The 11,322-nt window shown below is 48.7% G+C and overlaps 1 pseudogene; it reads right to left on the bottom strand.

Annotated features, from left to right (window-relative positions):
* Positions 1 to 1,711: 1,711 nt before the first annotated feature.
* LOC129867685 (E3 ubiquitin-protein ligase AMFR-like) lies at positions 1,712 to 10,775 on the bottom strand (annotated as a pseudogene).
* Positions 10,776 to 11,322: the final 547 nt, after the last annotated feature.

The raw sequence follows: 11,322 nt of genomic DNA, 5'->3' as shown, positions 1-11,322 counted from the left end.
TAGAACGCGTCGTGTCCTGTTTTCATGACTCACATTAATAAGACATTGTTAGTTTGAGGATCACTGGATCAAGTAATAAATAGACAGAATGACTCATGGATAGATTTCATGCCAAAGTGTGAAAGCGGCAGGAGCATCAACTTAATTCAGGCCAGGCATTAATGCTCTGTACTCCTGGGGTGAGAGAGACTGATTGAAGCTGTAATATCTATGACAGAACCCAGTCCCTGGTCTGGCTATAGCTCCCAAACAGAACATTTAAAACACAGCATGGGAAAAATGTTACTATGCACATTTCTTGTCTGCCAGACTAATTCAATGGATAGATAGTAGTTCCTGATCGTGGACTACATGAAACAGAGGGCCGAGTATGCCCCCATCCACATCGATGGGGCTGTAGTGGAGCAGGTCGAGAGCTTCAAGTTCCTCAGTGTCCACATCACCAAGGAATTAACATGGTCCACACACACCAACACAGTAGTGAAGAAGACACGACAACGCCTCTTCCCCTCAGGAGGCTGAAAAGATTAGGCATGGGCCCTCAGATCCACAAAAAGTTCTACAGCTGCACCATTGAGAGCATCTTGACTGGCTGCATCACCGCTTGGTATGGCAACTGCTTGGCATCCGACCAGAAGGTGCTAGAGGGTAGTGCATACGGCCCAGTCCATCACTGGGGCCGAGCTCCCTGCCATCCAGGACCTTTATACCAGGCGGTGTCAGAGGAAGGACCTACAAACTGTCAAAGACTGCAGCCACCCAAGTCACATACTTTTCTCTGCTACCGCACGACAAGCGGTACCGACAGGACCCTGAACAGCTTCTACCCCCAAACCATAAGACTACTAATAGTTAACCAAATAGCTACCCGGACAATCTGCATTGACCCTCTTTGCACTAACTCTATTGACTCATCACAAAGGCTGCTGCTACTGTTTATTATCTATCCTGTTGCCTAGTATATGCCAGCAGCATACCACCCTGCAAACCACTACTGGCTTGCTTCTGAAGCTAAGCAGGGTTGGTCCTGGTCAGTCCCTGGATGGGAGACCAGATGCTGCTGGAAGTGGTGTTGGAGGGCCAGTAGGAGGCACTCTTTCCTCTGGTCTAAAAAATATCCCAATGCCCCAGGGCAGTGATTGGGGACACTGCCCTGTGTAGGGTGCCGTCTTTCAGATGGGACGTTAAACGGGTGTCCTGACTCTCTGAGGTCATTAAAGATCCCATGGCACTTATCGTAAGAGTAGGGGTGTTAACCCCGGTGTCCTGGCTAAATTCCCAATCTGGCCCTCAAACCATCATGGTCACCTAATAATCCCCAGTTTACAATTGGCTCATTCATCCCCCTCCTCTCCCCTGTAACTATTCCCCAGGTCGTTGCTGCAAATGAGAACGTGTTCTCAGTCAACTTACCTGGTAAAATAACGGTAAAATAAAAATAAATAAATAAAATAGTAACTTTACCCCTACCTATACGTATGCACATCGACTCGGTACTGGTACCCTGTGATTATTTCTAAGTTATCGTTACTCAATGTGTAATTATTCCTTGTTTCTATATTTTTCTCTCTGCATTGTTGGGAAGAGCCCATAAGTAAGCATTTCATTGCTAGTCTACACCTGTGGTTAACAAAGCATGTGACAAATAACATTTGATTTGATTTGAGACAGTCCATTCGGTAGACTACTTCAGCCCTAGAAAGACTGGGATCTAGAGGGGGCAGGTTTGGTGGTGCTGGGAGACCTGGGGCTGACTTATAATCCTATAACTCTTACTGAACGGCATACCTTCATCGTACTCATCATCATTATCGTCGTTCATGGCAGCAGTTTCCTCAGGGCTCTTACTCAGATATCTCCTGCGAGAGAAGACATAGAAAAGGGTTAGGGTTCTGGCTGAGGCTAGGGTCAGGGTTGAACCGGGATGTGAACATTAAGCTAGGGTTAGGCTTGTGGTTAATGTTGGTATCCTTTCAAATAATTTAGCTCCGGTTGATTTAGCTTGCCTGGTGCAATGGAATCAATGGAATAGTCCCAAAAGTGCAACTGCAAACCCTGCCCGTCTGGCAAGTTCACTGCCCAAAGTATTTGAAAGACAAGTACTTTTTGAAGCCAGACGTGTTAATGTTATGGGGCCAGAGGGCATGGGTGTGCTAATGGGGTCCGTGCTGCACAGAGCCTCATCATCATTAGGGCTGATTAGCCAGCGCTGCTAATAGATTAGTACCATTAACAGGAGCATGAGAAACAGAATGAGCTAAATGGAGATCAATGGAATAGAGAAAATGAAATGGAAAAAACACAGGGTAACATATAGTACAAAATATTCAAGCAAAAACATCCATAGTCAAGTGTGCACAAGTAGAGCATTGAAAGGTAATAAATAGGAGGAAACCTTTTTAATTGGCATCATTCACACTGTCCATAATAGACTGTAATTTGAAAATCCAGGCTTGCAGGTTAGCAACCAGAAGTGTTCCATTGAAGTCTATAGATAACAGTGCTTTTAAATAAGCAGACACAGTACCTGCATGCGCGTAGCAGTATCTCATCTTTCCTCTGCTGCAGCATCTTCTATCTCTCCTCGGCTGACTTGGAGAAGCGGCAGCACCTGCGCTCAAAGTCCTCCACCTCAGGGGTCACAGCCTTTGAAGTCCCGCTGGCCCAACCCACATCCTCTGGGGAGCGGTTGACCTGGGAGAATATGTGATCCACAGGCTGGAGAGAAAGAGGAGCAAAGCAAACCTTTTAGGGACTATCCTGGAAGTTGAGTCTGTCCAAATTTACTGTTGAAGTCAGGCATCTCACTCAAAACATTTTATAAGTAATTTGTGATATTGGCTCATAGGATGAATTGACCCAGAATTCTGTTTTAGTACTTCCCTATGTTAAAGTACCATCCAAGGAGACACATAAGCTCACATAAGCAGACACAAACAACATGAAGTTAGCGAGGTGGAGATGTGGGACTGACCTGTGTGAGAAAAGGTTTGTGGTGGGAGTGGGACTGGATTGACCTGTGTGGGGAAAGGCACCACGATGCGTCCCACCAGGAAGTTGTCAGTGGTGACCTCTACAGAGTGGGTCAGCTGCAGGTCCTGGAGCACCAGATGGTAGGGAACCCAAGGAAACATCTCTCGATCTGATGGTCCTAAAGACAATGTTACCTCATTTTCTTCATTGGCACTGACGTGAAAGAATAGGACAGGTGAATGGTATCACAATAAGTGCACAAGGCACTGGAAGCACACAAGTCATGGATCAATCGACCATAGGAATACTGACCATGGCATTAAGCTGGGAGTTGTTGGCCGGTTGTACAATGCCCAGGACGTTGGTTGTGTGCATGACTTCCACTGAGAAATTGGGCGGCCAGCTTGCAATGCGAGAACCTTGTACGGGTGACATGCATGTAAGATCAAGCCCATAGAATATTCATGAGAGGTGTACTTTCTACACTGTATTCAGATGTCTTGTGTTTAGAGAAAAGCCCGAAGAGTCGCTAACTGTTTCAGCGTAACCGCTGAGGGGATGTCTATCTGCATATTGTATGGGTGTTACTTTCCCGCATGCTCTTAGCCCAACAGATACTAAGGGCTGATGCAGAAAACAACAAAACTAGTAGGGACTACAGATGTCATTTATTTTCATAGGAACGTTAACACTGATGAGGAAGCCAAACTGTTGATTAATGTGTCCTTTCCCAGTTAAATAAAATGCATACATACGTAAATGGCGTAGTTCTGACAGCTAGGAGAGAAATGAGGATACTGGATGAGTTTTGGGGCCTCACTGTCAAAGTACTCCCACACCATCACACCTCCTCCTCCATGCTTCACTTTGGGAACCACACCTGCAGAGATCATTCATTCACCTACTCTGCGTCTGTCACGTTCCTGACTTATTTCTGTTAGTTTGTTATATGTGTTAGTTGGTCAGGACGTGAGGTTGGGTGGGCATTCTATGTTTTCTGTTTCTATGTTGGTTTATGGGTTGCCTGGTATGGCTCTTAATTAGAGGCAGGTGTTTGGGGTTCCTCTAATTAAGAGTCATATTTAGGTAGGTGTTTTCACAGTGTTCGTTGTGGGTGATTGTCTCCTGTGTTTGTGTATGTCGTTACGCCACACGGGACTGGTTTCGGTTTGTTTGTTCAGTGTTTTTTATGTGTAGGCTTTTTTCCCTGTTCGTGCGTTCTCGTGTGTTATGTGAGTCCGTAGTTCAGATCTGTCTACACCGTTTATTTGTTTTGTTAGTTTATTAGTCAAGTTCGTGTTTTCGTGTTTTTTTCTTTAATAAATCATGTCTACAAACTCAGCTGCATTTTGGTTCGATCCCTGCTCCTCCTCTTCTGATGAAGAGGAGGAGGAAAGCCGTTACAGAATCACCCACCAATCCAGAACCAAGCGGCGTGAAGTCAAGCAGGATTATACACAGGAATCATGGACTTGGGAGGAAATATTGGACGGGAGAGGTCCATGGGCACAGCCGGGAGAATATCGCCGTCCCAAAGCTGAGCTGGAGGCAGCGAAAGCAGAGAGGCGGTGGTATGAGGAGGCAGCAAGGAGACGTGGCTGGAAGTCCGAGAGGAGACCCCAAAAGTTTCTTGGGGGGGGGCTAAGAGGTAGTGGGCCAAGGGCAGGTAGGAGACCTGCGCCCACTTCTCAGGCTTACCGTGGAGAGCGGGAGTACGGGCAGGCGCCGTGTTACGCAGTAGAGCGCACGGTGTCTCCTGTACGAGTGCATAGCCCAGTGCGGGTTATTCCACCTCCCCGCACTGGTAGGGCTAGATTGGGCATTGAGCCAGGGGTCATGAGGCCGGCTCAACGCGTCTGGTCTCCAGTGCGTCTCCTCGGGCCGGCTTACATGGCACCAGCCTTACGCATGGTGTCCCCGGTTCGCCTACATAGCCCGGTGCGGGTTATTCCACCTCCCCGCACTGGTCGGGCGACGGGGAGCATTCAACCAGGTGAGGTTGGGCAGGCTCGGTGCTCAAGGGAGCCAGTACGCATTCACGGTCCGGTATTTCCGGCACTACCTCCCCGCCCCAGCCCAGTACCACCAGTGCCTACACCACGCACCAGGCTTCCAGTGCGTTTTCAGAGCCCTGTTCCTCCTCCACGCACTCTCCCTATGGTGCGTGTCTCCAGCCCAGTGCCTCCAGTTCCGGCACCGCGCACTAAGCCATATGTGCGTCTCCTAAGTCCTGTGCACACTGTTTCTCCCCGCACTCGTCCTGAGGTGCGTGCCCTCAGTCCGGTACCACGCACCAGGCATATAGTGCGCTTCGAGAGGTCAGTGTGCCCTGTCCCTGCTCCCCGCACTAGGCTTGAAGTGCGTGTCCTCAGTCAGGTGCCTCCAGTTCCGGCACCACGCACCAAGCCTACAGTGCGTCCCAGCCGGCCAGAGTCTGCCGTCTGCCCAACGGCGCATGAACTGCCTGTCTGCCATGAGCCTGCAAAGCTGCCCGTCTGCCATGAGCCTACAGAGCCTTCCGCCAGACAGGAGCAGCTAGAGCCTTCCGCCAGACAGGTGCAGTCTGAGCCATCCGTCTCCCCAGCGCCATCTGAGCCATTCGTCTCCCCAGCGCCATCTGAGCCATCCGTCTGTCCTGAGCCATTAGAGCCGCCCGTCTGTCCCGAGCCGTCAGAGCCGATAGTCAGTCAGGAGCCGCTAGAGCCAGTCATCAGACAGGATCTGCCAACCAGACAGGATCTGCCAGAGCCGCCAACCAGACAGGATCTGCCAGAGCCGCCAACCAGACAGGATCTGCCAGAGCCGTCAGTGAGCCATGAGCGTCCAGAGCCTTCAGCCAGCCATGAGCGTCCAGAGCCGTCAGCGAGCCATGAGCGTCCAGAACCGTCAGCGAGCCATGAGCGTCGAGAGCCGTCAGCCAGCCATGAGCGTCGAGAGCCGTCAGCCAGCCATGAGCGTCCAGAGCCGTTAGCCAGTCATGAGCTGTCCCTTAGCCCGGAGCGGCTATTTACCCAGAACTGCCCCTCAGTCCAGAGCTGTCTCTCTGTCCGGAGCTGCCTTTCAGTCCGGAGTTGCCCCTCTATCCTGATTTACCTCTCTATCCTAAGCTACCTCTCTATCCTGATCTATCCCTCTGTCTTGAGCTATCCCTCTGTCTTGATCTATCCCTCTGTCCCGGCGCTGCCCCGGTTGTTGATGTTACCAAAAGGATTTTGTGGGGGTAAGATGAGGGTGGACATTCATAGGGGGAGATGGAAGCTGGGATTGACTATGGTGGGGTGGGGACCTCGCCCGGAGCCTGAGCCACCACCGTGGTCAGATGCCCACCCAGACCCTCCCCTAGACTTTGTGCTGGTGCGCCCGGAGTTCGCACCTTATGGGGGGGGTTATGTCACGTTCCTGACCTATTTCTGTTAGTTTGTTATATGTGTTAGTTGGTCAGGACGTGAGGTTGGGTGGGCATTCTATGTTTTCTGTTTCTATGTTGGTTTATGGGTTGCCTGGTATGGCTCTTAATTAGAGGCAGGTGTTTGGCGTTCCTCTAATTAAGAGTCATATTTAGGTAGGTGTTTTCACAGTGTTCGTTGTGGGTGATTGTCTCCTGTGTTTGTGTATGTCGTTACGCCACACGGGACTGGTTTCGGTTTGTTTGTTCAGTGTTTTTTATGTGTAGGCTTTTTTCCCTGTTCGTGCGTTCTCGTGTGTTATGTGAGTCCGTAGTTCAGATCTGTCTACACCGTTTATTTGTTTTGTTAGTTTATTAGTCAAGTTCGTGTTTTCGTGTTTTTTTCTTTAATAAATCATGTCTACAAACTCAGCTGCATTTTGGTTCGATCCCTGCTCCTCCTCTTCTGATGAAGAGGAGGAGGAAAGCCGTTACAGAATCACCCACCAATCCAGAACCAAGCGGCGTGAAGTCAAGCAGGATTATACACAGGAATCATGGACTTGGGAGGAAATATTGGACGGGAGAGGTCCATGGGCACAGCCGGGAGAATATCGCCGTCCCAAAGCTGAGCTGGAGGCAGCGAAAGCAGAGAGGCGGTGGTATGAGGAGGCAGCAAGGAGACGTGGCTGGAAGTCCGAGAGGAGACCCCAAAAGTTTCTTGGGGGGTGGCTAAGAGGTAGTGGGCCAAGGGCAGGTAGGAGACCTGCGCCCACTTCTCAGGCTTACCGTGGAGAGCGGGAGTACGGGCAGGCGCCGTGTTACGCAGTAGAGCGCACGGTGTCTCCTGTACGAGTGCATAGCCCAGTGCGGGTTATTCCACCTCCCCGCACTGGTAGGGCTAGATTGGGCATTGAGCCAGGGGTCATGAGGCCGGCTCAACGCGTCTGGTCTCCAGTGCGTCTCCTCGGGCCGGCTTACATGGCACCAGCCTTACGCATGGTGTCCCCGGTTCGCCTACATAGCCCGGTGCGGGTTATTCCACCTCCCCGCACTGGTCGGGCGACGGGGAGCATTCAACCAGGTAAGGTTGGGCAGGCTCGGTGCTCAAGGGAGCCAGTACGCATTCACGGTCCGGTATTTCCGGCACTACCTCCCCGCCCCAGCCCAGTACCACCAGTGCCTACACCACGCACCAGGCTTCCAGTGCGTTTTCAGAGCCCTGTTCCTCCTCCACGCACTCTCCCTATGGTGCGTGTCTCCAGCCCAGTGCCTCCAGTTCCGGCACCGCGCACTAAGCCATATGTGCGTCTCCTAAGTCCTGTGCACACTGTTTCTCCCCGCACTCGTGCTGAGGTGCGTGCCCTCAGTCCGGTACCACGCACCAGGCATATAGTGCGCTTCGAGAGGTCAGTGTGCCCTGTCCCTGCTCCCCGCACTAGGCTTGAAGTGCGTGTCCTCAGTCAGGTGCCTCCAGTTCCGGCACCACGCACCAAGCCTACAGTGCGTCCCAGCCGGCCAGAGTCTGCCGTCTGCCCAACGGCGCATGAACTGCCTGTCTGCCATGAGCCTGCAAAGCTGCCCGTCTGCCATGAGCCTACAGAGCCTTCCGCCAGACAGGAGCAGCCAGAGCCTTCCGCCAGACAGGTGCAGTCTGAGCCATCCGTCTCCCCAGCGCCATCTGAGCCATCCGTCTCCCCAGCGCCATCTGAGCCATCCGTCTGTCCTCTGCCATTAGAGCCGCCCGTCTGTCCCGAGCTGCATTTTGGTTCGATCCCTGCTCCTCCTCTTCTGATGAAGAGGAGGAGGAAAGCCGTTACAGCGTCTCACAAAGACACGGCGGTTGGAACCAAAAATCTCAAATTTGGAATTATCAGACCAAAGGACAGATTTCTACAGGTCTAATGTCTATTGCTTGTGTTTCTTGGCCCAAGCAAGTCTCTTCTTATTGGTGTCCTTTAGTAGTGTTTTTTTTGCAGCAATTCGACCATGAGGGCCTATTTCATACAGTCTCCTCTGAACAGTTGATGTTGAGATGTGTCTATTACTTAAACTCTGAAGCATTTATTTTGGTCTGGAATTGTCAGGACCCGGTTACGAACTCGGGTCTCCGGTGTGAGAAACAGTCACTTAGTAAACTGAGCCACTAATAGTCGGCAGAACCCAGAAGATGAGGCAGACACAGCAGTACTTGAGACGGTGATTTAATAAAGGAAAAAGGAAAAGATCTTCAGGCAAAAATAATAAATCCACAACGTCAAAAGTAAATCCAAGAGAAAAAATGTATATCCTCCAAGACACAAGGAAAATCCACGAAGTGGTAAGAACAGCAGGGAAAAAACAAACCTCAAAAGAATAATCAAAAATAAACAAGAACAAAACCAGAGTACCTCAAGAAAATCCAACTGGCGAAACAAATGTTCACAGCATGGCTGGGGCAGGGTGCTAACATTCAAACACAGAGCAAAGAACTGAGGAACACTAAGGGTTTAAATACATTCAAGGGAAATGAGGCACAGGTGCAATTAATAACTAGAACAGGGGAAAAACAAAAGGGTCAAAAAAGCACAATGGAGGCATCTAGTGACCAAAACCTGAACAATCCTGGCCAAATCCTGACAGGAATTCTGAGCCTGGTAACTCATGATGAACTTATCCTCTGCAGCAGAGGTAACTCTGGGTCTTCCTTTCCTGTGGCGGTCTTCATGAGAGACAGTTTCATCATAGCGCTTGATTTTTTTTGCAACTGCACTTGAAGAAACTTTCAAAGTTTTTGAAATGTTCTGGATTGACTGACCTTGATGGACTCTCTTTGCTTATTTGAGCTGTTCTTGCCGTAATATGGACTTGTTTTTTCCCCAAATTGGGCTATCTTCTGTATACCAACCGTAACTTGTCACAACACAACTGATTGTCTCAAACGCATTAAGGAAATAAATTCCACAAATGAACTTTTAACAAGGCACACCTGTTAATTGAAATGCATTCCATTTGACTACCTCATGAAGCTGGTTGAGAGAATGCCAAGAGTGTGCAAAGCTGTCATCAAGGCAAAGGGTAGCTACTTTGAAGAATCTCAAATATAAAATATATTTTGATTTGTTTAACACTTTTTTGGTTACTACATGATTCCATATCTGTTATTTCATTGTGTTGATGTCTTCACTGGTATTATACAACGTAGAAAATAGTCAAAATAAAGCAAAACCCTACAATGAGTGTCCAAACTTCTTTGACTGGTACTGTATATATTATACATTTATATAGCACTTCCACATTGGAGGACTCACATCACTCATTCACTATCCGTTGATGTCCACCAGCCCAAAACATATTTTACCCAGACATTTAAACATCAATGTATACATATTCAACAGCCTTTGCAAACGAAAACAGATAGATGTTGCGGTGGTTCAAATGAACACAGCGTGGGAGAAAAAATAGTTACAGTTTACAGACAGCTGCTCACTTGTGGAAGAGATGTCCAAACGGCAGCTTGCGTTCTGTAGTCATGGAGTCCCAGCAGATAGCACAGTTATCATTGTTGGCTACCAGCTCATCAGAGGTGGCCACAGCAAACCTGCAATCAACCAATCAGCAACATATTTAGACAAACAACACTTGGTCCATTTTCTTCTTAGATCACGGAAATCCGTTTTCTGCTTTCATTTTGCCTTCAAATGCGCCTCAGAGCATAGATAGACACAGTATAAAAGGTCATTGAAACACATACTGTAGGCTACACACGTACTGCCACGCTCTTTGAAGACGGATAAAGCTAGCGGATTGAGCAACAAACCTGGCCTCCATGTTGTGGATGACGCGGAGGTAGTTCTTGTGGCGACGGACTTCGTCAAGCAGGTAGCGTAGCTGCAACGAAGATCACCCGGCTGGCCATGGAGATCCAGATGGCACCGAACAGGTGAGAGGTTGGAGGGGTAAGAAGGGGAGAGAAAGAAGACATTATGGTTACAACAAGAAGGGACCTAAAGATGAAAGGACCTTAGTAACAACGCTAGTAATGCAATAGTAATAACAGATGTGACAGAACGTCTGAGGACGGGGGTTTGAACTGTGGATGTGGTGCATGAGGTCCAGCCCCAGCAGAGCCAGCTCCATCACAAAATCAGTGGAGTAGATGTATGAAACCTTACTCTAGTCCCCTCATGGTTCAGGTCCCACAGGAGGATAGAGTACCTGGAGGGAGCAGGAACATGTGGTTCAGTGTGTGTGTGTGTGTGTGTGTGTACCCCTTTCAGATGTACCACCAGTTGGTAATGGGTTCCTACAAGATATGCGTTATTTTGGTAATTGCCAGCAGAATCACTTACCGGATAACGTCATGTCCAGTTCTAACGGACAGAAACAGTAACAGTGAAAGGAAACATGGGAAAACAATGAAAACAGGGAGCGTCATCAGATAAGTTTCTGCTGTCTACATAAAACAGAGAGAAGCACTTCACTAAAAATGTTGATCCATGTACATTAGAGAAACGAAGGTAAGAGGATCCAACAGAATTTTTAAAGTCGTCTCTATATTAAAATGCATCGGAAACCACCCGGAAACCATTTGGTCATTGATAAGCACATACATTTTAACACAGTGGCTGTACATTAACATTCTATACAGTGCATTCGGAAAGTATTCAGACCGCTTCACTTTTTCCACATTTTGTTAAGTTACAGCCTTATTCTAAAATGGATTAAGTTGTCCCTGTCACGCCCTGAGATTTGGGGTGGGCATTCTATGTTCATTTTTCTATGTGTTGTATTTCTTTGTTTTGGCCGGGTATGGTTCTCAATCAGGGACAGCTGTCTATCGTTGTCTCTGATTGGGAACCATACTTAGGTAGCATTTTTCCCACCTGTGTTTTGTGGGTAGTTATTTTCTGTTTAGTGTTTTCTGCACCTGACAGGACTGTTTCGGTTTCGTTATCCACTTTGTTATTTTTGTTTCAGTGTTC

This window comes from Salvelinus fontinalis, chromosome 12, assembly GCF_029448725.1.
Source record: "Salvelinus fontinalis isolate EN_2023a chromosome 12, ASM2944872v1, whole genome shotgun sequence".
NCBI lineage: Eukaryota > Metazoa > Chordata > Actinopteri > Salmoniformes > Salmonidae > Salvelinus > Salvelinus fontinalis.
The sequence above is the reverse complement of the archived record's forward strand: the minus strand, read 5'-3'. Positions and strand labels throughout refer to the sequence as shown.